At 29.3% G+C, this 25,722-nt stretch overlaps 1 protein-coding gene and 1 long non-coding RNA gene across 2 annotated transcripts in view; one reads left to right on the top strand and one right to left on the bottom strand.

Moving 5' to 3' along the window:
* The first annotated feature begins 9,153 nt into the window (after nt 1-9,153).
* Nucleotides 9,154-9,953, top strand: LOC107066305 (uncharacterized). The gene is made up of 3 exons (XR_001475700.2): nt 9,154-9,371; nt 9,468-9,691; nt 9,786-9,953. It is a non-coding gene; the product is annotated as an uncharacterized LOC107066305 (long non-coding RNA).
* A 2,107-nt stretch (nt 9,954-12,060) lies between these two features.
* Nucleotides 12,061-25,722, bottom strand: part of vn (membrane-bound neuregulin protein vein) — a 305,343-nt gene continuing 291,681 nt past the window's right edge. The window contains exons 7-9 of the transcript XR_016177589.1: nt 25,221-25,609; nt 21,674-21,908; nt 12,061-20,157 (exon numbers count right to left, since the gene is read on the bottom strand). The gene's annotated coding sequence lies outside the window, so the exon portion shown is untranslated. The remainder of the gene's footprint in view (nt 20,158-21,673; nt 21,909-25,220; nt 25,610-25,722) is intronic.

The raw sequence follows: 25,722 nt of genomic DNA, 5'->3' as shown, positions 1-25,722 counted from the left end.
GGAATTATAATTCTAATAAAGAAAATTCAATATTATAACGTACAGATTTTATTATTTTATTTATTCTAAAGTAAGTATTTTATTGTTCATGAGCAGTGATGACTTCGAGTGTTAAACTATGCTGTAATATAGGTAAAGTGTATAAGAGTACTAAAATAATTGCTAATTAATCGATAGAAGTATCGATTATTATTCAAAAGTACGGAATATACTTTCGGAGTACCTTCCTTTTCCAAATTCACTTATAGACTGAGCCGTTGTTCTCTAAAACAAAACATTCATTAGAAAGTTGTTTATATGACTTCATATATGTTGATCATGTGTGCAACGGTAATTATAATTCTAATAAAGAAAATTCAATATTATAACGTACAGATTTTATTATTTTATTTATTCAAACGTAAGTATTTTATTGTTCATGCGCAGTGATGACTTCGAGTGTTGAATTATGCTGCAATATAGGTAGTGTATAAAAATATTAAAATAATTGTTAATTAATCGATAGAAGTATCGATTATTGTTTAAGAATACGGAATATATTTTCAGAGTACCTTCCTCTTCGAAATTCACTTATAGACTGAGCTGTTGTTCTCTAAAACATAACATTGATTAGAAAGTTGTTTATGATTTTTCTTATGTTGATTATTTCTGCAGCGGTAATTAAAATTCTAATAAAGAAAATTCAATATTATAACGTACAGATTTTATTATTTTATTTATTCTAAAGTAAGTATTTTATTGTTCATGAGCAGTGATGACTTCGAGTGTTAAACTATGCTGTAATATAAGAAGGGTGTATTAGAATAATGAAATAATTATTAATTAATTGATAAAAGTATCGATTATTATTTAAAAGTACGGAATATATTTTCGGAGTACCTTCCTCTTCGAAATGCACTAATAGACTGAGACGTTGTTCTCTTAAACAAAACATTAATTAGAAAGTTGTTTATATGACTTCATATATGTTGATCATGTGTGCAACGGGAATTATAATTCTAATAAAGAAAATTCAATATTATAACGTACAGATTTTATTATTTTATTTATTCTAAAGTAAGTATTTTATTGTTCATGCGCAGTGATGACTTCGAGTGTTGAATTATGCTGTAATATAGGTAGAGTATATAAGAATATTAAAATAATTGTTAATTAATCAATAGAAGTATCGATTATTGTTTAAAAGTACGGAATATATTTTCGGAGTACCTTCCTCTTCGAAATTTACTTATGGACTGACCCATTGTTCTCTAAAACAAAACTTTGATTGATTAGAAAGTTGTTTATGATTTTTCTTATGTTGATTATTTCTGCAACGGTAATTAAAGTTCTAATAAAGAAAATTCAAGATTATAACGTTTGAATTTTAACATCCTTTTCATTCTAACGTAATTATTTTATTGTTCATGAGCAGTGATGATTCTGAAACTAAAAATTATTTGTAATATAAGTAGAGCGTATAAGAATATTAAAATAATTGTTAAATAATCGATAGAAGTATAGATTATTATTTAAAAGTACGGAATATATTTTTGGAGTACCTTCCTCTTCGAAATTCACTTATAGACTGAGCCGTTGTTCTCTATAACAAAACATTAATTAGAAAGTTGTTTATATGACTATTTTTTTATGTGGAGCATGTGGGCAACGGTTATAATAATTCTAATAAAGAAAATTCAAGACTATAACGTTCCGATTTGAACATTCTTTTCATTCTAATGTAATTAATTTATTGTTCATGAGCAGTGATGACTTCAGGGGGTAGAATTTTCATCTGCAAGAATATTATATGGAAATTATTTTCTATTCAAAGTATGTTAATGATAATTTAATATGATTAAACAAATTTATATATGTTTAAACAATCTAAAATATGAAGAGAATATATTAGAGTATTATAATAATTGTCAATTATTAGAAGAAAGTGTGTATTGTTTTTAAAAGAACGGAATATAGGTCAGGAGTACCGTCTTCTTCGAAATCAGCTGTTAAACTAGGTCATTGTCCTCTATGAAGGTTTCTTTCATTCAATGTTGTTGATATGATTTTTCGAACGTTGCGCATGTGCCTAACTAAAATAATCAACCTAATTAATAGAATTTAAGATGAAAACGTTCTGATTTGTATTTTTTTGCATTTTTAAGTAATTATTTTATCGCTCATGCGCAGTGATAACTTCCAGGAGTTGATTTTTCATCTGCAAGAATATTACATGGAAGTTATTAATTAGGAAGTTAAAAAGAAATTAATTACAATTATAACGTTTATTGTAAGCGGTCTTTAGCTAGTTTTTACTTTCAATGGAATGTTTAACACATAAAAAAATATGTTAAACATTATACCAAAAGTAAAATACCATTGCCCGGGTCTAACCACGAGGAGGTAACCGCTTCTGAAGACCCAAGAGGGATGTGCATCCTAAAGATGCTCACATCCGATTATAATTCAAAGGAATGAATCTAACTCTTAGGCCCCACCATAAGAGTACCATCCGAAAAATCGTTAAAATTATTATCGAAAATACCAGAGAAAAATTTCAATACTAAAAAATACAAAATGAAAGACAAGGCATGTAATCTGAAAAGAAATTCAATAAAATCATCAATGATACTTAAAACTAACACACCCTAGAATAACTTCAACTTATAGAAATACAATCTATATACATTTATATACATAATTTTCAATCTCCATAAAATAAAGTATAATAATTAAAAAGAGTATACAATTATAAGCTGAACCATGGAATCTATAAATAAAGAAAATACATTAAAAATAATGATTACACATGTGCGATGCTACAAAGAGAATTATATAAAGATACAAATTTCCATTATATTTATACAAAAAATTATTTTACACTATCCTATATTACCAAGTCAACTTCTTGTTCCTTTATAGTCCTCCTTTGGTCCACCTGTGGTCGTTTCCTTAACATAGTCCAATCTGCAACAGAAAACAAAGGGATAAAAAAGAGTTTAAAAATAAAAGGGATAGGAAAAAGGGGGGATAGGTATAACTTTTAAAGCGGAACTTTTCACGATTTTTTTTTTAAAGTGGTTTCCCCCCGATTGGACTAGTCCACTGACTCTAAATTTAGGAGAAACCTACACTAAATGTTCAGTCCAACACCGTATACTATTGCGAACTTACGGAAAACTATCCTTGGGTCCGTCTAACAATTAGCGGAAGATGCTTTCCCTTACAATGAAGCTTCAGTTTCCCATGCTAAATGCATATCTATCGATGCATATCAAAAAGCCAAAAAAGAAAAAAGGAAATAAGACGGTAGTTCCAGCTTAAAAGTTAAATGAACATGATTCTATCCTTGGGAGTAAGATAGAATCATGGCTCGCGTGGGCAGGGTCGCATCCCTGAAGTAAATTCTTTATTTGTAAATAGTACCACCCTTTACAAACAAAAAATTTACCCGCTACCCATTAAACCACTTCTGAAACAGAAATTTTCATGATTATTAATACAATTTCATTTGCTATATAAGTAATTGGAGCATTTTATATTACCTTGCGATCCAGGAATGCAATCAAGTTAAAGACAGTCATCTGATAAACTGAAAAAATAAATTCGTATTAAAATTATTTTCTATTCAAAGTATGTTAATAGGTTTGTAACGTTTAAATTAATGTATATGCGTTGAAACAATCTGAAAAATAATTAAAGTATACCAAAATAATGAAATAATTATTAATTAATTGATAGAAGTATCGATTATTATTTAAAAGTACGGAATATATTTTCGAAATACCTTCCTCTTCGAAATGCACTAATAGACTGAGCTGTTGTTCTCTAAAACAAAACATTGATTAGAAAGTTGTTTATATGACTTCGTATATGTTGATCATGTGTGCAACGGTAATTATAATTCTAATAAAGAAAATTCAATATTATAACGTTCCAATTTTAACATTCTTTTTATTCTAATATATTTTTATTTATTGTTCATGCGCAGTGATGACTTCGAGTGTTGAATTATGCTGTAATATAGGTAGAGTGTATAAGAATATTAAAATAATTGTTAATTAATCGATAGAAGTATCGATTATTGTTTAAAAGTACGGAATTAATTTTCGGAGTACCTTCCTCTTCGAAATTTACTTATGGACTGACCCATTGTACTCTAAAACAAAACTTTGATTAGAAAGTTGTTTATGATTTTTCTTATGTTGATTATCTCTGCAACGGTAATTAAAATTCTAATAAAGAAAATTCAAGATTATAACGTTTGAATTTTAACATCCTTTTCATTCTAACGTAATTATTTTATTGTTCATGCGCAGTGATGATTCTGAAACTAAAAATTATTTGTAATATAAGAAGGGTGTATTAGAATATAAAAATAATTGTTAATTAATCAATGTAAGTATCGATTATTGTTTAAAAGTACGGAATATATTTTTGGAAAACCTTCCTCTTCGAAATGCACTAATAGACTGAGCTGTTGTTCTCTAAAACAAAACATTGATTAGAAAGTTGTTTATGATTTTTCTTATGTTGATTATTTCTGCAACGGTAATTATAATTCTAATAAAGAAAATTCAATATTATAACGTACAGATTTTATTATTTTATTTATTCTAAAGTATTTTATTGTTCATGAGCAGTGATGACTTCGAATGTTAAATTATGCTGTAATATAAGAAGGGTGTATTAGAATATTAAAATAATTGTTAATTAATCGATTGAAGTGTCGATTATTGTTTAAAAGTACGGAATATATTTTCGGAGTACCTTCCTCTTCGAAATGCACTAATAGACTGAGCTGTTGTTCTCTAAAACAAAACATTGATTAGAAAGTTGTTTATGATTTTTCTTATGTTGATTATCTCTGCAACGGTAATTAAAATTCTAATAAAGAAAATTCAATATTTTAACGTACAGATTTTATTATTTTATTTATTCTAAAGTATTTTATTGTTCATGAGCAGTGATGACTTCGAATGTTAAATTATGCTGTAATATAAGAAGGGTGTATTAGAATATTAAAATAATTGTTAATTAATCGATTGAAGTGTCGATTATTGTTTAAAAGTACGGAATATATTTTCGGAGTACCTTCCTCTTCGAATTACACTAATAGACTGAGCTGTTGTTCTCTAAAACAAAACATTGATTAGAAAGTTGTTTATGATTTTTCTTATGTTGATTATCTCTGCAACGGTAATTAAAATTCTAATAAAGAAAATTCAATATTTTAACGTACAGATTTTATTATTTTATTTATTCTAAAGTATTTTATTGTTCATGAGCAGTGATGACTTCGAATGTTAAATTATGCTGTAATATAAGAAGGGTGTATTAGAATATTAAAATAATTGTTAATTAATCGATTGAAGTGTCGATTATTGTTTAAAAGTACGGAATATATTTTCGGAGTACCTTCCTCTTCGAATTACACTAATAGACTGAGCTGTTGTTCTCTAAAACAAAACATTGATTAGAAAGTTGTTTATGATTTTTCTTATGTTGATTATTTCTTCAACGGTAATTATAATTCTAATAAAGAAAATTCAATATTATAACGTACAGATTTTATTATTTTATTTATTCTAAAGTAAGTATTTTATTGTTCATGAGCAGTGATGACTTCGAATGTTAAATTATGCTGTAATATAAGAAGGGTGTATTAGAATATAAAAATAATTGTTAATTAATCAATGCAAGTATCGATTATTGTTTAAAAGTACGGAATATATTTTCGGAGTACCTTCCTCTTCGAAATGCACTAATAGACTGAGCCGTTGTTCTCTAAAACAAAACATTGATTAGAAAGTTGTTTATATGACATGTTTTTATGTTAAACATGTGTCGATTATAACGTTTCGATTTTAACATTCTTTTTATTTTAATGTAATTAATTTATTGTTCATGCGCAGTTATGACTTCGAGTGTTAAATTATACTGTACTATAGGTAGAGTGTATTAGAATAATAAAATAATTGTTAATTAATCGATAGAAGTGTCGATTATTGTTTAAAAGTACGGAATATATTTTCGGTGTACCTTCCTCTTCGAAATTCGCTTATAGACTGAGCCGTTGTTCTTTAAAACAAAACATTAATTAGAAAGTTGTTTATATGACATGTTTTTATGTTAAACATGTGTCGATTATAACGTTTCGATTTTAACATTCTTTTTATTTTAATGTAATTAATTTATTGTTCATGAGCAGTTATGACTTCGAGTGTTAAATTAAACTGTAATATAGGTAGAGTGTATTAGAATATTAAAATAATTGTTAATTAATCGATAGAAGTGTCGATTATTGTTTAAAAGTACGGAATATATTTCCGGAGTACCTTCCTCTTCGAAATTCACTTATAGACTGAGCCGTTGTTCTTTAAAACAAAACATTAATTAGAAAGTTGTTTATATGACATGTTTTTATGTCAAACATGTGTTGATTATAACGTTTCGATTTTAACATTCTTTTTATTTTAATGTAATTAATTTATTGTTCATGAGCAGTTATGACTTCGAGTGTTAAATTATACTGTACTATAGGTAGAGTGTATTAGAATATAAAAATAATGGTTAATTAATCGATAGAAGTGTCGTTTATTGTTTAAAAGTACGGAATATATTTTCGGAGTACCTTCCTCTTCGAAATTCACTTATAGACTGAGCCGTTGTTCTTTAAAACAAAACATTAATTAGAAAGTTGTTTATATGACATGTTTTTATGTTAAACATGTGTCGATTATAACGTTTCGATTTTAACATTCTTTTTATTTTAATGTAATTTATTTATTGTTCATGAGCAGTTATGACTTCGAGTGTTAAATTATACTGTAATATAGGTAGAGTGTATTAGAATATTAAAATAATTGTTAATTAATCGATTGAAGTGTCGATTATTGTTTAAAAGTACGGAATATATTTCCGGAGTACCTTCCTCTTCGAAATTCACTTATAGACTGAGCCGTTGTTCTTTAAAACAAAACATTAATTAGAAAGTTGTTTATATGACATGTTTTTATGTTAAACATGTGTCGATTATAACGTTTCGATTTTAACATTCTTTTTATTTTAATGTAATTTATTTATTGTTTATGAGCAGTTATGACTTCGATTGTTAAATTATACTGTAATATAGGTAGAGTGTATTAGAATATTAAAATAATTGTTAATTAATCGATAGAAGTGTCGATTATTGTTTAAAAGTACGGAATATATTTTCGGAGTACCTTCCTCTTCGAAATTCACTTATAGACTGAGCCGTTGTTCTTTAAAACAAAACATTAATTAGAAAGTTGTTTATATGACATGTTTTTATGTTAAGCATGTGTCCAACGAGAATTATAATTCTAATAATGAAAATTTAATATTATAACGTTCAGATTTTAACATTTTTTGTATTCTAATGTAATTATTTTATTGTTCATGCGCAGTGATGACTTCCGGGGCAGAAATTCCCTGTAATATAAGTAATGTGTATTAGAATAGTTTGAAATTGGCGCGTCGATAATTAATCGATAATGCAGATTATTCCCGCGAATTTTTTATTTATCGATATAATTTACGGTGGCATGCCTGAGAGATATCTTAATTGTTTTATGCATATCTATTTTTTACATTGTCTACATTATCTTTTTTTTCATTCATTATTGTTAGAATATTTACTAGCGACGAGTACATTTAATAAATAAATAGAATTGATATTTGATTTATTTAATAAATAAATTATCATATGGAGTTGAATTAACGTGAATGTAAGATAAAAACGAGTTACGTACGTGTGCGGGTTAAGCTTGTGTGCGTGATGAATCTTTTGATTGGTCATTTCAAATTCGAAATAATGAATCAGCTAATTAGCCAATGAAACGACAGCGCTCATCATTTCGCTAACGTACCGCGGAAAAGAAGTGGCCATTTTGAATTTGTCATCTATAGTAGTTGCAGCAGATTTGATCGTTCCGTTATTATCAGGTAATTAAAAGATATTTTCTAACGTTTAAACCTTCAAATTATATATGAAACGATAACTAAAAGCAAGATTTTTATACGTGAGTGTTTTCAAAACTGAAAAATCAAAATTTCGATAAATATCCAAGAAAATATAATCGTCGACATTTCTTGGTTTCCCGCCATTTCTCAACAAAGCCAATTTATAATATTTCTTCTAATTTTTATCTTTTTTTCATGGTATCAATACTTTTTATCATCTCTAATGATGCTCTCCAATTAATTATTTTTCATAATTCGTATTCAAAATCGTATATCGTATTAAATTTGATTTCTGTCACATACGCATACATATAGGCATATATACATAAGTATAGGTAACTCGTATACGTACACTCATATATTTGATTTTCTTTATGTTGTACTAACGTAATTTTAATTTTTACTTTTTTTAGTTTTCCGAGCGTTGGGAGAATCCAATACGAATACATATACTCAATTTAAGAATCGTGCTTCCTTTTATATAGAGGTAATGACTAAATTATCGAGGTAAGTCTATCTCTTTATTTTAAAGCAATAAGAAGTGTAGTAGAACAAGTGTGAGATAGAAAGAGAAAACGAGAAAGAAAGAAAAAGAATACAAACATTCGACTTCTAGGTAGTTAAATGTGTTTATATATTTCTAGGAAATTCTCGAGATGAAAATAAAAAAGAAACAGCGGGAAACAAAAGAAAAACAGCCGAGCACCGAGCACTGAGCATCGAGAACCCGAGTACCCCCGAACACCGAGTATCCGAGTACCCCCGAACACCGAGTATCCGAGTACCCCCGAGTACCGAGCGCCGAACGTTCGACACTTTCAAGGATAAATAGGAACGATGTATCTCTTTCCCCTTCCGTCCTTCGATGAGTAAAGACTGGCAACAGTAACTAGACATTAAATTATTTAATAATTTTATTTCTAACCTTATCTTTTTGATTTTAATAGTTTAACAAGTTTTTCATTGCATAGAATGGTATAAAAACTGGTTTATTTTTTATGTTACTCTTTATTGAGTTTGTTGATGCAATTATTGTTTTATTTAGACAACTTTGAAGATTTTTAATGAATATTTTTACTAACATTACATACTTGATACGTCATTTAATCCAAGCAAAAATAGTTGCATTCTTTGATAAATTCTATAAATATTTAATAACTTTAACTTTTAATTATGTCAATTCTCATAGATAATTAAATTATTTCTTTTTATTTACCATTGAATATTTTTGATAAAATATTCAATGGTTTTAACGTGTGTCCTGCCTTCACAAATGATTTACAGGAAATATTGTAATATAATCTTTAGTATGTTTCAGCTTTTCAGACTTTTTATTTAATTTTATTTTATACATCGTCATCCTAAGGGTAGGATACCCATCCTGCAGTCATCAATCAAGATTAAAAGTTAGTATATTTTACTATCATATATTTCTATTATAATTTCAATGGATTTTTATTACGACGATGACATTAATTGTTCTTTTTCTTTTTCTATTTCAGATCATTGCAATCGTGCGTGCAGGCAATGAAATACACGTGTGTTGTATCGCGTTAAAATAAAATATAAAAAAGTCGACAAGTAGATTCAGTGTTGATCGTCGCATGTTAAAGTTTCGTTTGCTCGGTTAAGAAACTCGCAAGTTTCTTTTATTCGGTTTAAAAGTGTGCTCATCGTCATCCTCAGGGTAGGATACCCATCGTGCATTCATCAACGAAGAAAAAACGTAAGTCAATTTTTCTATTAAACATTTTCTCAATATTTATAATAATTTTTATATAACAACGATTTATATAATCCTGTTTTTATTTGTGTTTCAGATCATAGTTGGAATAGTGTTCACATTTCATTCATTAAATTCATTTAGAAATTCGTTTAACACTAGATTTGCTCACTATTATTTTGTTCACTATTTTTTAACAATTTACAAACATTGTTTAAATGAAAAAGTGGGTTGAGAAGAGGAATTAATATTTACGTATATTTCATTGCAGTATTCAAAATTAACATATATTTAAAAACAAATAATATTTCTATTATATATATGTAGCAAAAATGTTTGAAAGAATCTAGTGTTCATTGAATTAACTGCATGTAATGCAGTTTTTAGTCATTCTTTGTGAATTGTCATCGTCATCCTAAGGGTAGGAGACCCATCGTGCGTTCATCGTGCGTTTATCAAAGTAAGTATATTTTTGTATTAAATAATTCATCCAAAATTTTAATGTGCTTTTCTGTAATAGTAATGATATTAATAGTATTGTTTTTTATTTCTATTTCAGATTGCAATCGTGCGCGAAGCAATATGTGTATCTCCACTTATCAGTGTTTCAGACCAAATGTGAAGTGACCGAGAGTGAAATTTTGGTTCTTGCATTTGACTGCGTGCAATGAAGTCTATGAATTAGTTGTAGAATCAGTGTTCGGGCGAGTAATAAGTAAAAATCAAACGCGAATTAGAGTCAGTGTTGTTCGTCGTATAATCAAATTTCGGTTTCGCGATAAGAAACTCATCTATAGTTTCTTATTTTCGTTTATACCGCGTTATTAGATTCACGCGAGGTGTGCATCACCATGATGCCATTGAGCTTCGTCCCATTGGAATGCATTGTAAGTATTCATTTTTATTTAAATTTTATTCGATTTTATTTCATATGATTTTGGATAATATTGCAGATAACTTATCGTTTTGTACTATTTTATTTTACAGATATAACCATGGATTTTCTTACTTTCAAAGATGTTGGATGAATTCTTCGATGGATCTTTGATGGATCTTCTTTAATGGAAAATCGAGTATCGTCTTTTATCGTCAGACTACAATACTTGCTGCTAAGTAGGAATGTTTTGGAATCATCGCAAAACTACTTACACCGTGAGTTTTTATTTAAAGTCCCTCCAGTGCTCAATCATGTCGAGGATGAAAGGTCCTAATCGGTACGAGTTACTGGTTGTAATTATTTAAATAAATTATTGACGAGCACATGAGTAATTCCTTTTTAGGAGTTACTCATGAAAATTATATATTTTATTGTAGGTTTTATTATTAGTTCAGGATAGGTTTTCTTGTCTCATAGGTTAAATTCATTTAATTAATAATGCAATTAATAAGTGTACTGTCTTTTTTATTACGTGTTTTGTTCGTGTTCAGTAGTGATAAAATCAAGCATTAATTTACTCGTTTTGGTCCAGTAAAAAATGTAATAAATGTTTTACACTATGTTCTTCGTACATAGTTTATCTAATCGAGATTAATTTTGATATATCGATACTTTGATATTTTAAATAAATGAGCAAGAAGACAAACTCAGTTACACGATAAATGAATTTGTTAACTTTTATCTACTTTTTCATTCGTTGATAATGTATCCGATGTAAGTAATTATTTCATCGTTCGTTCATTATTTGTATAAGAATGTATCTTTGTTCATTCTTTAATAAAGGTTTGGTGTTACTGTCGGTAAATTATCATCAAATTCTAATACCATATTGGGATAATTAAACACACAAATTCCTTTAAAAATTTATTTAATTCTTATTTATATTGATAAATAATTATACGTAATAATTACTTTACAATTATGAAACTTCACGAGCTTTAGTAAAAAAAATATTAATCGTAGAAGACAATGTAGATCCGAATTACCGACAGAACAATTTATCGTGAGAAATTTTTGATTAATATCTTATCAATGAAGCTATCCATATTTCATTCAATGGTAATTCATTCATAAAGGTTCACTGATTATTCTTTTATTGTTTCATTCATATACTGTATAGAAATCTTTTTGTATAAACAATTTTTTTTATAGCATTTTTACATGAATGTCTCAATCGTGAAGTTATTAATGTAAAAGTTAAAAATGAATGTTTATTAATTTTCATAAAATATCTAAAAATTAAAGAAAATTATCAAATAATTGTTTTGAAAGTTAAAATCTAGCTGAATCATTTTTTTGCATTTATAAATAATAGATTCATCTAATTTTATAAAATTGTTAGACTCGTGTTAAAAATATATATATTTATTAATATACTAAAAATAGTTAATATAAATAATATAGGATAAATTGGGTAATAAGAATAGAAATAAAATTTCACAAGAATCTTGGCAGATTTTATTTAGAACATAATTGACTGTTACATTTAACAGAGGAATAATAATTATGAATTTTTTCAATTAGCAAAGCATCGAATACACAACTAGAATAAAGTGTCCTTTTATTTTTTTTACTTGCGATCTGCCGTGTAGATCAAATTCGCAAATAATAATAATAATAATAATAATAATAATAATAATAATAATAATAATAATAATAATAATATGACTTTATCTTTCATTCTCCACGGACAAGCGCCACGACATGTACAAGTATTTTTCACATTTATCGAATTGAAATTTAATTTCTCACATAATAATTATATTATTATAATTAATATTTTATTTTTATTTTTTATTTTTTTAAATAGCGTTAGTTTCAAATCCGGTCTTTCTGCAGAATATTACAGGAATACTTATAAACATTTCTGACCAAAAAATAAAAACAAAACAAAACAAAAAACAATTAAAAACAATTAAGAACTCTCGTGGAGTACGGCGTAGGAGGAGTACGTAAAGATCAGTCGTGAAATATTATTATAATTATTTTTTCTGTTTTTTTTTTTCTTCTCTTGTTTTGTTTGTTTAAACTTTTCTTTTCTTTTTTTTTTCTCTCTCTTTTCGTATTTTTTTAAATGTATATCGCATAAACGTGTACAAGTACATAAATACGTTATACACGTAAATATGTATGAATAATGTGTACGTGTTTTATGTGTGTTACGTGTAATATGTTTGCTTCCTTTTCTGCCATAATCGAAAGAAAGACGGTAGAAACTTTGCGCTTCTTAATTTAACTTTTTTTTTTTTTTTTAGAGTTCTATCGTTAATCCCGCAATGTCCGATCTTTGGTACTCGTCTCAATGGACGCACGATCGACGTTCTTTTCGCACAGTCGAATCTAAGATTTGTCTTTTTCTTTTTCTTTTTATTTTCTTCATTTTGTTCTCGTTTTAAACATAAATGAATAATACATTTTGTTACTTAGATAGGACAATTTGCGAAAAGAATGCGGCTTTCGTTTCGGTACCGCTATACATAGGAAACGTTACGAGTGGCCTATGCGTAATGTTTTAATGGCTTCCTCGCTCCTTTACAATATAATTTCGCTATTAACGTTAATACTTCGTGCTGCTAGAGATTAGCCTTAGATTCATAGTGCACTTTCTCCGCTATTTAAAATCTATCGGAGCGACATAACTTATATCGTTATGTTCGCGAGCACACATCATCGCACGATACGAATCCTTCCATCTCATGCTCGACTAATCTCTCAGAGGGATCGTTTAAAATAAATGCTTTAATAGTACTACGACGATTTAGAAAATTACATGTAAACGTTTTAGAATCGATTTGTGTAAATCGCGTACATATACAATTATATATACGTATATATGTATATACTTTTTTTTATATTACTTATATTGTAAATTAGATAAATATATATAGTATATTAAAATCTCTATCAACATTTAAAGAATTAATTTAACTTAGCGTGAATCTTATAATATTTTGTTATATTTATCATTTTGCAAAATATTACCAATCCATCAATCACAATTTTGGTAAATAATATTAACTTTATACTACTTCCTATTATTCAAATAATAAAATAAAATCACAGTATATATATATATAATAAATGATATTTAAATTTAGTAATTTTTGTAAACAAAATTATACTCAATTTGTGATCATTAAGGGTTGATAGAAGGTTTTTCTGTATAACTTGATTTTCATTTAGTTACGTTCAAAGAATAAACAATGTTGGATGAAATAAATGATCGTTGTTCGTTAATTAATGATAAATGAAAGTTTGTAAAAAGAAAGAAGCAAAAGGATGGGTGCCGACATTTTTACGATGAAAAGCTTTGTTCTCGTTCGACCCTCATGAGAGATCTTTTTCAAAGCGAGCTTTACTAACACACATCACCACCGATGGTGGACGGATCGTACGTTCGCAATATCTCTCTGCACTCAAGCCATACATACTTAAACGTGTCCTAGACTAGTTTACAATGGATTCGATTTACTTCACACACTGCAAAAGCTGTTGGAATTACGCTGAAGTTTATAAACATACTAATCTTTTTGATCAACTGTCCCCCACATAAGTGATCCCACGCAGGCGATGAATAAAAATAATTTGTTTGTCGATTTTTTCTTTTTTTTCTTTTTTTTTTTATCATCGTTGAGAACAAGGGATTACGGTTGTATCTTTTTTACTTTTCTTTTCATTCTTTTTTTTTTTCTTGTTTTCCTTTTTTTCTCTCTATCTCTCTCTCTCTTTTTTATTTTTTTTATAAAGTAATCCGAATTTAATTCAAACTGGGAATAGGAGGCGTATGGAGGAGCATTTCCTAACAACGTTTAGAAAAATTTTACAAAACATACAAAGAGATAGATGCAACGTCAATGTAAATATCAACCGACGTTGGATCGTACAAAGGTCAACACATACATATGTATAGTAACATCTAAGTATAACATAACGTTTGATTACATAATGCAAATTGAGACGTTTTACAAATTAACATACAAATCTATCTCTCGTATGCGATTAAACGATGCATTTATCGTCGACGATATTAGGAACGAAAATTTTGGACGTTATTTATTCTACGTATTATCTAATTCGTTCGTTCGTTCGTTCTTTCTTTCTTTCTTTCTTTCTTTCTTTTTCTCGTTCATTCGCACCCAAATACATATATGTATACATATATAATTATATACATGTACTTTGGTTTTGAAAACAAAAAAAAAAAAGATAAGTAATATTTTAGATGTGTGACAAATCGTCGCGAGTGATGCGGGACAGGAGGACAGCGTTGGTTCGATTCGCGTCCCAAATAACATTATGCAATAACGTTGGTTTTTTTTTCTTGCTTTTTCTTTTTTTTTTTCTTTTTTGCTTTGCTTTGTTTTGGTTCGAAGAATACCGTATAAACGCGCATCTATTAGAAACACTGAAAAATAAACAACGCGAAACAATATACAATATTTTACAGAGTAGCACTGTTAGTATATCGCAATTGCGTCAGGATACCATAAACCGGTAAAAAAAAAAAAAAAAGAACTTTGGAAAATTGTCGATCGTTCGTTAGAAATTTCTATTGGAAACGTAGATAATACGATTGGTACGTTTTGTTACGTTTATGGGTGTATTACAAATTTGTTTCTTTTCAATCGTTTCGATTGTCGTCATTAAATGAGTTCTTCTCTCTCTCTCTCTCTCTCTCTCTCTCTCTCTCATTTTTCGTTTTTCTCTCTCTCTCTCTCTCTCTCTATTTAGGTACTAGGCAATTGAAACGATCGAAACCTCTTCGTCGAGCAAGAATTGGAGCGTATAAACTGATTATCAGAATTGTCACGAGTTAAGCGTATGGTACGTTCGAAAGGAAAATCCGATCGGAAATTTTCCGTTAGAAAACGAGAGGGTTTGAGGGTGACGCTCGGTGATGTGGGAGGAGTTGAGGGGAGGATATTTTTCACCGGAAGGGGCAAAAAAAAAAGTGGAATGAGGGATTGTAATTGACCACGGCGATACGTATTAACGACGTTTCCAACGGGAACTCCAATTTTTCGATCGTTTCCGAAAGTAGAATCACCGGGCTGCTGCGGTCCTGTCAATCCGTACGATTCGAGCATCGAATTTTCCCATAGAAATTGCGATAGTTTTCGATTCGGTCGACGATCGAATGACGCTATACGTTTTACACATCGTCTCTCTCTCTCTCTTTCTCTCTTTCTCTCTTTTTTTCATCTTCTTTTTCTTTTTCTCGCTTTTCTTTATTTCTCTGCTCCGCATCCCCCATTTTTTATCCTTATTCACTTTATACAATTCTACTTAAATTTTATATTGGACTATCGCTATATCGACTTACAATTGTGATTTATTATTTATTATTTATTATTTTTATTTATTTATTTCCTTCATCTTCTTGTTTATGCGTAAAATATCATAAAATACATTCTTTATTATTTATTAGCTATGCTTTAGACTCGTCGTTCCGGTGAATCCGACTACGTCGACTTTCACGTAATGTGTATTATTATATCGGGACAATTTAATCGTCTTAGCATTTTTTTCCTTTTATTTTATTTTATTTTATTTTAATTTATTTTATTTTTCATTATTATACACGCCGATCGATCCAACGATGACATATCGAAGATCGATCACAAATATTCTCTACAATATATTATATATGTTTATGTATTTTTTAATGTGTATGTATGTAAATATTTTAAATACGTATTTTAATAATAAACATTTTGAAATATCTCCCGACGATCATTTGATGAAAAACTCTTTTCGGCATTATTAGCAAAATATTTCAACTCGATTTTTTTGAGAGATATTCCGTTTATTTTTTATCATAATATCTTGTCCTCTTCACCCCCTTTCTTACGATCGTTCGACGATTTTGTTCAAAGTTTATTATTATTAATTCGAAATAAATAATTCGAGTTTTTTTTTTTTTTTTTGTTTTTCTTTTTTTTCTTTCTTTCGTTTAAACTGGGAAAGTTGCGATTACATAGCGCACACACGGAGACTTTTTATATTATTTTATTTATTTTTAGTGTTTTTTTTTTTTTTTTATTCTTTATTTCACATCCATCGATCGTTAAGTTTTTTTTTATTTTTATTATTTTTTTTTTTTATCTTAAGCCGTTTTTTTTTCTTTTCTTTTCTTATCAACGCGAATAATATTGAAAATAGATGCTTTCTTTTTTCACTTTTACTTTCATTCTTTTATTTATTTATTAATCTTTTTTTTTTTGTTTTATCTCATATCTTCTTATCCCTCCCTCTCTCTCCTCTTCCTTCCTTCCTTCCTTTCTCTCTTTTCTTCTTTCTCTGCTTTTTTTTTTTGTTCACCCTTTTATTTTGTTCTTTCCTTTAAATCATTAATTTCATTATTCTTTTACAATGAAAAGACGTCACGTTTGATGACACCTGGAACGACGAGTCGTGAATGACTGACTCACGACGACTTTCATACGAATCTATCGTTCGATAGGTACGAGCGACAAAAGGAATTTTTAACGAAAAAGCACGACGGCGGCACTAGTAAGCTTGCACGGACATGTCATACGCTACGGCGATCTTATAATTGTTCATTACACTGTGTTATTTTTTTTTAAATCTTTTTAATTAATTTTTTTTTTTCCATCGTTAATTATTTATCTTAACTTCTTTTTTTATTGTTGTTGTTGTTGTTGTTGTTGTTCTTCTTCTTCTTCCTAATTTTATTTTTTTTCAATTTAATATTCGTCTTAAACTTTTCTCTTAGAATATCTTACGCGCGTTTGCGAAGTACTTTGTTGGTTCGTATTATTCTCACGATTCGAGAACGTTGGAACACTTTTCCTTCGCTACGTTCGTTCATCGACTATCTATAATGCGAATTTCTCTCTCTCTCTCTCTCTCTCTCTCACTCACTTTCTCTCAATTTTTTTCTCACACACTCTCTCTTTCTCTCTTTGTAAATGTCTAAAATGTAAAAAGTTTGCGCACGCGCACGTGTCTCTTCTTGATTCCTTTGAGAAACGCGAATGTTGTGTACACTCTTTTGTATTTTTATATATTTTATTGTTTTAATAAATTCTTTTTCTTTTAACCCATATTGAATGCGTATGTGTGTGTGTGCATTTTTTTTTCCCTCCGTCATAGACAAACGTAAATTATTTTTTTATATTAACTTGCTATACACCCTTTCTTTAAATAACAATAATAATATAATGATCTGCTAATTTAATCGGAAAATATTAGTAAAATTTATTCATGTTAAGAAGGTGTGTGTATGTATATAGTTTCATCAAAGTGTTAACAAAGTTGGACAACAAAATACACACACGCATGTATAAGCTGCCCACATACACGACAGTGAACTCTTCGGAACAAGATAGCTTCTAATTTTCCATTCGAATAAGAATTGAGGGAGAACGTAACTCGACTCGAAAGTCGTCGAATAGCATCACCACCAGCTGAGATAGAATCGCAAATGGAGTTCATTGTCGAATCTCGTGAAATGGAGAGCACCCGGGTTATATTTATCGACGTAACACGTCAACCCGTCACTTTGCTTTTTAGGCCGTTGAATCTTTTATAGTGACGCGTGACGCTTTATGCCGTTGTTGAAATAATTACGGCTTTATTATCAACCCCCTCGTTGCTCCCCAATCCCCTATCACACTCTCCCCTCTCCCTCCCTTGTTTCAACAATTTTCGGATCTTTCTTTTTTGTCATAGTAATTTAAACTTATTCGAATAGAGATTTTTTTTTTTATCTTTCATATTTAAAAATGATTCGAATTACTTTTGTAATATTACGTTGGTATCCAAAATAATTATGCATGAACAGTAGTTGAATTATTTTCTATTATTTGAACCTTTTTCTTAAAAAACATTTTACGTAAATTTGATTGAATAATTAATTATTATTGTCTAATATTGATTCTACTGATTATCAAGGCTTTCATTTTTGTCATAATGTGTTTCGAATCAATGTTTCAATGATAAATACAATAAAAATTCAACGTGATAATATAAATTGAAAGTAATAATAATAATTCCGAATTATTTGAACATCAACGCAATATTTGGATCACATTAATATTGTGTATACCTATATATAATTGAAATTTGTCTTGACAAAAATGAATGATACGTGTAACGTTCGCGTTTCTGATCTCACAAGAAGAGACACTGGAACGGGTCAAGGAGATATAAGGAATACTTTGTACAAGAGCGTCCTGAACGGCGTCAGCGAAACCGAAAGTATGCTCGAAGAATTTCCTTGAAAACTGTCGAGGAGCGTGCTTTTATCATAAACGTAGGGATCTTCTCTTCTCTTCTTTCGCACATGGTTTGTTCCGTTGTTAAATACGAGGTCATCCCTTTGAGGCGATTTAATTAAAAATTGACGCTGAAATATAAGATAATAATATTATTTTTCATATTTTTTTTTTCTCTTTCTCTACCTCTCTCCCTTTTCTTCTACTTTTTCTTGTTTTCATTTTTCTATCATATTTAACAATGAATTTTTTTCTTTTTTTTTTTTTTTTTTTTTAAATAATCCAATAACCCCCGTACGAACGTTAACTTTAGAACGAGAAAATAATTTTCTTTTTTTTTTTTTTTAATTATTTCTTTTCTTTCATTTCTCGATCATTGTGTAATTCGATTCTCGATTCATCGTAGTAGACGCTGTAAAAAGGATTTTTCAAATTTTCTTTTGCCGTTCGGATTACATTCGTTCGCCTCAAAGAAATCACCCGCTGTGTCTACCTAGGCTTGTACCTTATCATATCGAAGGACATATTATTGATCCTGAAAATCCTATTAGAGGATCTAGAGATGATCTCCTCGCGTGCGCTCTCTTCAGCGCTCTCTTCCTTTTTCTACATAAGTGAAATCTTTTCGTCCACGTGTTACTATTGCGAATTTTTCACGTGTCCTAGATAACATATGATGTCCTTCGAGATATCCTTTACAAAATATTTTTTTAATTTTCTTTTTATCACATCCCCATTCGTTGGTTTATCTCTTTACGTTTATCATCGAATCGTTCGACGCATACTTTCGTTTACACACGTTGATTTGTTTCCTTTTTTTTTCCTTTTTTTTTTTTTTACTCGTGTTTCAAAAAATAAGAAAGTTCTTAATTGGAAAATAAAATGAAAAAAAAAAGAAAAAAAAAAAGAAAAGAGTATAACACGGAAATGACGTTTTTATCGATGAGTTTTAAACAAATCAATCCGTTCGTGAGATAAAGCTTAAATTACTTATTCCTATGTATATATATATATAACTCGAGTCGATCGAAACGAATTAACTGGCTGCTTCGAAAGGTTTTTCTTGGTCACGTTATATTATATATATATTTTTTCCTATCTTATAAAAAAACTAAACCACCATCGATAATATCGTCATCCGTGTATATTCTCTTTCTTTTTTTTTTTTTTTTCTTTTTCTTTTTTAAACCATTAACTCAGACCGCAGAATTCGATTGGATCGATAATAAACATCTTCTTGCTATCCTCTTCTAGATTCATAGATCGATGCTTTCACGTTTCTTCGGGATAATCTGAAACAAGATAAGAGAAAAGAAGAAATTTTAATACAAAAAAAAAAAAAAATAGAAGATAACGAAGAATAAGATGAAGGTATAAAAATCGAGTTAATATTTCATTATATTATTCATTTAAAAGTTTTCACTTAATAATTCTTTTTTAAAGAGTATAAAACGAAGATGAAAAAAAAAAACAAAAAGAAAATAAAGTGAGAAAAGTAAGATCGATGATAAGAAAAACGAAAAAAAAAAAAAATCCAAAAGGTTTTATGTGTTTCGAAGTGTTTTTAAAAAGCGAATGATAAACTTGATTCCAGGAACTAAAAAAAAGACATAACAGTATACAGGGAGGGTCACTGTTTTTTATAGATGATCTTTTAGTATTATACTACTTTTTCAATATGGTTGTTACCTAAGGATATCACTTTGATAGAATGTTGAGTGAAAAAAGAAGAAGAAAAAAAAAAAGAAAACAAGATAGAAAAGAAAGGAAAGAAGTGAGGAAGATAGAAAAAGATTTCATCTTTTCGTAGCACCTTCTCTTTCACCTTTATCCTAAGGGTGTTCTTCCTAGCTATTTGCCATAATGGAAGATCTCTTTCCCCCTTTCTCTTGCCAACCATCGTTCTATCCCACACCCACCCTCTCCCCTAACTCTCTTTCTCTTTGTCTCTTTTCTTTAACGTACTGGTACGTGTTGGTAGCGGTTCGAAATGGAATCGACGTGCTCGCGATAGTTTACTTCGTCTCGACTTTAACGAGAAGCTCGAATGCAAATTTCGTTTTATCGTTCGCACGAAAACATATATATTCATATATATATATATATACATATACATATATGAATATATACACAGATACTTATACATAAGTCTATACATACGTTTATTCTGAGGGTTTGCGTTTTTAGCTAGCAAAAGAAGAAGAAGAAGAAGAAGAAGTAGAAGTAGAAGTAAAAGTAGAAAAAAAAAGGAAACCAAATAAGGGGGTGGTCTTAAATCTCTTTCCGCGCCTCGCGATCTTGACTTTAGTATTTCCCGTATACCTTTCATACTTTATTCTTTTATTTTTTTCTTCTTTTTTTATGTTTTTTATTTTCTCTTTTCATTTTCTCATTTTTTTTCTTTTTAAGACTTCGTTTTCTCGAATATACCCTACCAGCCTGTTTCATTACGCCTCGAGCTTTCACGATGAAGAATTTACACAGATTGAAAGCTCCCACTACCGAATTTAAATTTATTAGTAGTCGAAAGAAATATACCGACGTCTAAAAAGTTTCCTATTACCTGCCGATTTTCCTTTTAAATAGAATACATTGATTAATGTTTCAACGATCTATCGTTATTGTATCAAATGTTAATTACTTGAATGATGTTTTTTTTTATTAGTTGCAAAGTGTTAAGTGTTTATTAACAAAAATATTTGATTACTCTTAAAAGCATTTATTTCTCTTTTTCTATCTTCTTATAATTAATTTATTTATTTTTACGATTAATACAATTTCATATTGTCGAGTTTAAATAAAACTTACCTGATTATCACGATGAATACTATTACAGTATCGTCTCTGTTGATGTTGTTGTTGTTGTTGTTGTTGTCATCGTCATCGTCTATGGAAGTTGGAAGTTTAGCGAGGAAGATCTGTTTGGAGCTAAAAGTATGCTCCTTGACGGTTCCCTTTAGCTCTTTCGGTTCACGACGGTCCAGGATGCAGGATACGCGAGAACGACGTTGGTCGGCGACTCGCTTCGTCTCCTGAGGCTCTCCTGCGGCAGGAAGTGGCTGTAGAAATTATCTTTAGACTGCGAAAGGTGGTGCTAATGCCTTTGGTCCGGACTTTCCGGCCTAATTAGCCCGGAACCATTAAGTTTATCTACGAGCTACTACCATTTCTCTCTCTCTCTCTCTCTCTTTCTTATACACACACACATACAAACTCTTATACTATCTTTCTCTATTCCACTTATTCGCTCACTCATTCACTCATTCGCGTTCTCTTCCAACAACCCCCTTTGGGAATTGCGACGTCGGAGGGAAGTTTTGCTCCAAGCTCTGCCTAACTTCGAAATGATTAAGCTCGAATAGGCGGATCCTCGTCGTACAGGGAAAAACCACCTCGACTGAGATGATGTACGATCGTTACGCGTTCGTTATCTCACCGATCCTTTGAATTTTATGAAGCATTTCAAATAGAGAACTAGATGAATAACTCCTTTAAACCACTTTACACTAATCAAATTATTAATGAACGACGACACATTGATCGAGTGAATCAATCCTTCTTTTATTCATTTTTTATAAAATAAACGTGTAACCTATACGATATAAGATATTATATTTATTAGCTACATTATCCTATCTTATTTCATCTAAGAAATTTAGTAGATTATTAGACCAACTAAGAGAATGTATCGGGATTTAGATGAATCTTTATCCCCGTTTTCGGTGATGCGATTAAACCGCATGGTTTTGGCACGAGAACAGTAGAGTAATCGGAATCTAATAATAGTTGGATGCACTAAGCGAATACGTTTTTGCACCTATGACCGACGACGACGAAGACGACGATAATGGCCATTGCTTCTAATTAGTGCGAGCCATTAAGTTTATCTATGATCGTTAGAGACTATACTTCAATGGTGAACTTTTTGCTTGACCATAGTGATCAAATCTTTGCCGTTTATGCGTTATACCTATATTTATGATCTATGATTTATCATCATCAATAATATTAATGATTGTAATTCATATATTTTTTTTGGTCGTTTTACGCGAAATCCTAGAATAATAATTATATTATCAATTATCATTATATATCAATCGATATATTGTAATTGATTATCGATAAGATTATAGATGACTTTGTTATCGATCCTTTCATCGATGTAGCTTCAGTGATAATCGGTATCTACTTCGTCGATAGCAAAGTTAGGCTATAGTTAAACGACTGTCGCCTTTCTAGGCATGCTAAGCTTGCTACCACATCTAGCATAGTTCGCAACTCCATTATAGTTCCAGGATGAGACCCTGAACGTCATATACCTGTATATATGTATATATATGTATATACGTAAGTATCTATGTAGATACGTATACATTCTACCTGTTAAGGTTTCGTTAGAAAGCTCTTAGTACAAAACCTTTGATAAGGTATTAACGAGATCGGAAAACAATTTCTAAAACATCAAACTTTAGGAGAAATACGAGAACTCTTACGAAGATGATACGAGAGGATTAATCCATTAAAGAGACGTTTACATTACCTTAAGATCTATTTTACTAACTTTTAATTAAGATGAACGTTGTAATTCCATATCGTCGTAACCTTGTCATTTTTAATAAACGATCTTTAACTCGTTACAAACACCTGCCTTAAATGAAATTGAAAATAATCAAAAAGATGTTACATTTTTTAAATACGATAACAAGATTTTGTATTTTTCATTTGTCAAAAGGTTTCACGTTCTTTCCTTTTTTTTTTTTTTGCATGGTTTTTTTTATTTTATTTATTTTTTTTTTGTTCATTTTGTTACATCGTGTCTTCCTATACGTCAGTATGGAAGATCCTATCATAGATTTTCGCGGTTGCTTCTACAAATCCTTTTTGCGAAAAGCCGTTCTACGAGCTTGCAAAGAAGAGCCTCGCGGCAACTCATATTATCAGGGTGTTTCTTACTTTCATTTTTCCTTTTATCCTTTCTTTCCTTGCTTCCTTCCTTCCTTTCCTTTCCTTTCGTTCCTTCGTCTCATCTCATTCTCTTTTCTTTTTACTTTTTCTTTTTGGATTTTTCTCTACGTTATTTATTATTGTCAATTTTTATTGCATTCCTTTATTCTTACAAAGCTGCGGCTTTTTTGAGCACCCATATTATATCTAGATTGTTTTTGATGGTGGTGTGTGTAAGTTTAAAACCTTATAGATAGAATTTCGATAATAAAGTCACCTATATATGATCGTAGTATATATATATATACTACGATCGATATATGACGAACATTATATTATATTATATATATGTATATATTAAAGTGTATTTAAATGAAAGTATTTTTCATTTTCATGGAATTTTTACATTCATTTTTATTAGAGAATTTTAAATTATCCTACTTTTTATCTTCTATGGTATGCGTTACTCGAGTAAAAGAAAATTATATGAAATATGTATTATTATCTTTTTATACATAATAGAATATAAATATAATGATATAAGAAAAATCATACTTGTTTAAATAACAAATTTAACATCACGCGAAATTATTTTTATCAAATTTACAAAATAAAATATAAAATATGTCTCTCTTTGTGTGACAATATTTTATAACATTTGAAAAACTTTTAACCTGGATATATTCACATATCACTCCAGATGCATAGAAATTGCAATATAATTTTTATACAATTAAAGAAGAATTTTATAAATTATTTTTTATTTTTCAAATATTTGAAATATACTCGTTCTACATTTCTTTTTTTTTTTTTTAAATGTTTTAAAAAAATCTTCACTTCCGACTCTTTTATTTTTATTTTTGTGCATGTGTGTAACAGTAATGTTTAGTGCATCTCTCTCGTGTCGTCAAATGGCGGTCGCTATCAATCATAGTCTTCATTTTATCCACGTCTGTGGTGATAGGTCGTTCGGCAGGAGATGCATCTTTGACATCAAAATTTCCCTTTTCGAAATCTCCGGAAACATTTTCTGTACGTTGAATGTCATCCATAGTACCAGGTTTCATCATATACATATACATATATATATATATTTTTTCTTGTCACGATATTTTGTAACACCTTTTTTTGTCTTTTCAATAATACAACAAAAAATGTAAAAAATATATCAAATGTAAAATTGAAAACAATATTACGTCACAAATCATTTGCATTGCTTTCTTATTTAACACGTTGAACGCCACGTGAATTCTTACAGAAATCTTCGTTAGGCCACGTGTGACAAAACAAAAAGTTAAATGACAGGCACCTGTGTCTGACACGATAAGTTCAGTGTCAGTTACTGATGACTGACATGACACTCTCAACGTGTTAATTAAATTATTATAATTAAATAAAATCATATTCTCACCTTAGCGTAATGAACGTAGAATCGATGTCGTATCCTTCGATCAGAATGACGTAGTTGAAGTAATAACAAATAAAATAAATAATAAATGAACAAAATATAAGATGTGTTATAACAAAAGAAATAATAATAATAATAATAATAATAATAATAATTGAATATTGTATAACGTGTAAGATGATGATGATAGGTTGTCGATGAACAGTCGTATCCTTGAATAAATAGGAATCGTAAGGAATTATATATATGTTGTGAGTAATATACGATAAGAGGAGAGCCCAAGAAGATTTTTGAAGACGAAGACGCGAATGCAGGAACCTCGGTAGGAATGGAAAAGGGGTATGGGTAAGGCTACAACAAAACAAAACACGATGAATGTCCTGATGTGCAAGCTGTAAGCATAAGAATAAGTTAGAAAGAGGCATAGATATTGATTAAATTATCAGTAATAATTACTATTATATTAGTAAACTAATAAAATGAAAATAAAATTAGACAAATAGTG

The sequence above is a fragment of the Polistes dominula genome, unplaced genomic scaffold (assembly GCF_049000335.1).
Source record: "Polistes dominula isolate Pdom_NZ unplaced genomic scaffold, Pdom_raw_medaka contig_82, whole genome shotgun sequence".
NCBI lineage: Eukaryota > Metazoa > Arthropoda > Insecta > Hymenoptera > Vespidae > Polistes > Polistes dominula.
Note: the sequence above shows the minus strand (reverse complement) of the source record. Positions and strands in the feature narration are given on the sequence as shown.